Source organism: Trichosurus vulpecula, chromosome 2, assembly GCF_011100635.1.
Source record: "Trichosurus vulpecula isolate mTriVul1 chromosome 2, mTriVul1.pri, whole genome shotgun sequence".
Taxonomy (NCBI): Eukaryota; Metazoa; Chordata; class Mammalia; order Diprotodontia; family Phalangeridae; genus Trichosurus; species Trichosurus vulpecula.
Window position 1 is genome coordinate 360,403,156 of NC_050574.1, and position 4,613 is coordinate 360,407,768.

The window sequence follows — 4,613 nt, forward strand, 5'->3', positions numbered from 1 at the left end:
GATAAATCTAACCACAAAATAAACAGGAAAGAAGTTAGGAGATGAATAGCATTTTAGAAAAGTTAGATATGATAGACCTATGAAGACAATTGAAAGTGGATAGAAAGCAATATACTTTTTTTTCTCAATGGTACATGGCACCAACACAAAAACTGACTATGGATTAGGGCATAAATACCTGGCAAACAAATGCAGGAAGGCAGAAATATTAAATATATCCTCTTCAAATCATGGTGCAATAAAAATTACATGTAATTAATGGCCATGGAAAGACAGATTAAAAATTAATTGGAAACCAAATAATCTAATCCTAAAGAATGAGTGTGTCAAATAACAAATCATAGAAACAGTTAATACTTTCATTAAAGAGGATGACAATAATGAGACAACATGCCATAATTTTGGGGACATAGCCAAAGCAGTACTTAAGGAAAATTTTATATCTCCAAATGCTTGCATGAATAAAATAGAAAAATAAGAGATCAATGAATTGGGAATGTAACTAAAAAATCAAGAAAAAAAGCACACTAAAAATCTCCAATTAAATAATGAATTAGACATTCTGAAAATCAAAGAAGGAAAGAATAAAATTGAAAGTAAAAAAACAAACTATTGAACTAATAAATGAAAGACCTGGTTTTATGAAAAAAATAATAAAATAGATAAACCTTTGGTTAATTTGATTAAAAAAGAAGTACACCACATTATCAGTATCAAAAAGAAAAAGGGTGAATTCACCACCAAATGAAGAGGAAATTAAAGCAATAATTAAGAGCAATTTTGCTCAACTGTACACCAATAAATCTGACTATCTAAATGATGAATATTTACAAAAAATATAAATTGCCCAGATTAACAGAAGAGGAAATAAAATAACTAAATAAACTCATTTTAGAAAAAGAAATTGAACAAGCCATCAGTGAACTCCCTAAGAAAAAAATCTCCAGGGTCAAATGGATTTACAAGTGAATTCTACTAAATAGTTAAAGAATAGTTAATTCCAATTCTATATAAACTATTTGTAAAAATAGACAAAGAAGAAGTCCTACCAAATTATTTTTTATGACACAAATATGCTATTGATACCTAAACCAAGAAGATCCAAAAGAGAGAAAGAAAATTATAGACCAATTTTCCTAATGAATATTGATGCAAAAAATTTAAATAAAATATCAGCAAGTAGATCCTACAGCAATTTATCTCCAAGATAATAATACAGTGTGACCAGGTGGGATGCATACCAGGAATGCACAGCTGGTTGAGTATTAGGAGAACTATTAATATAATTGACCATATTAATTAAAATAAACTAATAGAAATCATATGATTATGTCAATAAATTCAGAAACAGCTTTTGACAAAATTCAGCAACTATTCCTCTTAAAAACACTAGAAAACTTAAGAACAAATAGAGTTTTCCTTAAAAGTATGAATAGTATCTATATAAAACCACCACTGAGCATTATATGAAATGGGGGTAAGCTAGAAGCTTTGCCAATAGGATTATGAGAGAAACAAGGATGACCATTATCATCATTGTTATTAAATATTATACTAGAAATGTTAGTTTTAGCAATAAGAAAAAGAAATTGAAGGTATTAGAATAGGCAATGATGAAACCAAACTATCATTTTTTAAAGATGACTTGATGGTATACTTAGAGAATCCTAGAGAATCAACTAAGATAACTACTTGAAATAATAACCAGCAAAGTTTCAGGACACAAAATAAACCGATATAACTTATTTGCATTTCTATATAATACTAACAAACTCAGCAGTAAGAAATAGAGATATTTCATTTAAAATAACTGTAGTTAATATAAAATATTTGAGAGTCTGCCTGCCAAAACAAACCCAGGAACTATATGAACACAATTACAAAACACTTTTCACACAAATAAAAGCAAATCTAATCAATGTGAAAAATATCAATTGCTTGTGGGTAGGCTGAGCTAATATAACAAAAATGACAATTCTACCTAAATTAATCACTTATTCACTGTCATACCAATTAAACTACCAAAAATTATTTTGTAGAACTAGAAAATATAAAAAAATTCATCTGGAATAACAAAAGTTTAAGAATATCAAGGGAATCAATGGGCAAAAAAAAATGTAAAGGAAGATGGCATTGCTGTACCTGATTTGAAACTATATTATAAAGTGGAAAGCATCACAACTATTTGGTACTGGCTAAGAAATATAGTCATGGATCAGGTGAATAGGCTAGGTATACGAGATTGTAATAAATGACTATAGTAATCTACTGTTCAAAGATCCTAGCTTCTGGATAAGAACTCATGATTTGACAAAAACTGCTGGGAAAACTGGAAAATAGTATGGCAGTATAACAGCAATGTTGCTAGCAGCTGCTGTGGGGGTGTAAGACCAATAACACCAGCATACAGGAGGTCTGCTAGCACAGGTTCTTTGATATGATTTTCTAAGGAAAGCAACTTTAAGGGGTTAACAATCTTAATTTAATTAAACATACACATATATATATACACACATATATATATATATATATATACACATATATACATATATATGTATAAATATGTATACATATGTATACATATGTATACATATAAGATTCACTTAGTTCAGGGGAAAAAGTCAGCACCCTGAACTTCAGAGAAAACATGAACAGAAATTACAAGCAAAAATTATATAAACAGAGCAAAATAACACAAATCAACAGACAGGCTTCTAGCCATCTGATCAAAATATTATATACATAGTTACCAGTGAGAGAAGCATCACCATATGTGTTTTTCAAAGCTGGGTGGCTCCTTAATGGCTACCCAGAGCCTCATTTGGTCAAGTCACTTGACACTCTTCCAATGAGGTGAGCTCCTAGCAAAATGCTAACCTTAGCTTCTCCCCGCCTCCCCGCCGGACTCACTTTGCGCAGCGCCGAGGTCCCCACCCCCTTTCTCTGTGGAATCACCATGGCGGCAGGGACCTTGTACACATACCCTGAAAACTGGCGGGCCTTCAAGGCCCTCATTGCTTCACAGTACAGTGGGGCTCAGATCCGCGTGCTGCCCGCATCTCCCCACTTCCACTTTGGTCAGACGAACCGCACCCCCGAATTCCTCCGAAAATTTCCTGCAGGCAAGGTTCCAGCGTTTGAGGGTGACGATAGGTTCTGCGTGTTTGAAAGCAACGTCATTGCCCACTACATAAGCAACAATAACCTTCGAGGCTGTACTCTGGAGGCAGCTGCCCAGGTGATCCAGTGGGTGAGCTTTGCTGACAGTGACATCGTTCCTCCAGCCAGTACCTGGGTGTTCCCCACCCTTGGCATCATGCACCACAACAAACAGGCTACAGAGAACACAAAAGAGGAGGTGAGGAGGGTTCTGGGGCTACAGGATGTCCACCTGAAGACTCAGACTTTGCTGGTGGGAGAGCATGTGACACTGGCTGACATCACAGTTGTGTGTACCCTCTTGTGGCTCTACAAGCAGGTTCTAGAGCCATCTTTCAGGCAGGCCTTTCCCAACACCAACCGCAGGTTCCTCGCCTGCATCCACCAGCCCCAGTTCTGGGCGGTGTTGGGAGAGGTGAAGCTCTGTGAGAAGACGGCACAATTTGATGATAAAAAGTTTGCTCAAAGTCAGCCTAAGAAGGAGGCCCCAAGAAAGGAGAAGGGACAGCGAGAAGAGAAACAGTAGGCCCAGGCTGAGCGGAAGGAAGAGAAGAAGGCAGCCATGGCCCTTGGCCCCGAGGAGGAGATGGATGAGTGTGACAAGGCTCTGGCTGCAGTGCCCAAGGCCAAGGATCCCTTTGCCCACCTGCCCAAGAGTACGTTCGTGTTGGATGAGTTTAAGCGAAAGTACTCCATAGAGGACACGCTGACAGTGGCCCTGCCGTACTTCTGGGAGCACTTTGACTGTGATGGCTGGTCCCTGTGCTATGCTGAGTACCGCTTCCCCCAGGAGCTCAGCCAGACCTTCATGAGCTGCAACCTCATCACTGGAATGTTCCAGCGCCTGGACAAGCTGAAGAAGAACGCGTTTGCCAGTGTCATCCTTTTTGGCACCAACAATAGCAGCGCCATTTCTGGAGTCTGGGTTTTCCGGGGCCAGGAACTTGCCTTCCCACTGAGTCCAGACTGGCAGGTAGATTATGAGTCCTACACATGGCGTAAGCTGGATCCTGGCGGTGAGGAGACCCCGACCACTGTCTGAGAGTACTTCTCCTGGGAGGGATCCTTCCAGCATGTGGGCAAACTCTTCAATCAGGGCAAGATCTTCAAGTGAACATCCTGTCTGCTACCACCTAGTTGCCTGCTTCCTCCTCTGCAGGGAGGTGCCAGTCATTAAATGAAACTGAACACAGAAAAAAAAATGCTAACCTTAGAGTATATATACAGTTCTTCAGAGTCAGAGGGTGTCACAACCGTGTGACTCAAACCCATGTGATCTAGGGCTTATCTTCACTTAAGCAGGTCATCAAAGACTACCGTTCAATCAACCACTCTTGAATGAAACAAAGGCAAAACTCCAAGGAACTTGATTGCCTTAGTGCTAAGAAGCACTCCAAAACAAAAGACAACAAAAAGTCCCACTTTACTTGCAATTACAGGCATGACCCAGGCAT

The 4,613-nt window shown here is 38.4% G+C and overlaps 1 pseudogene; it reads left to right on the forward strand.

The window, feature by feature from the left end:
* Window positions 1-2,956: 2,956 nt before the first annotated feature.
* Window positions 2,957-4,273, forward strand: LOC118839518 (annotated as a pseudogene).
* Window positions 4,274-4,613: the final 340 nt, after the last annotated feature.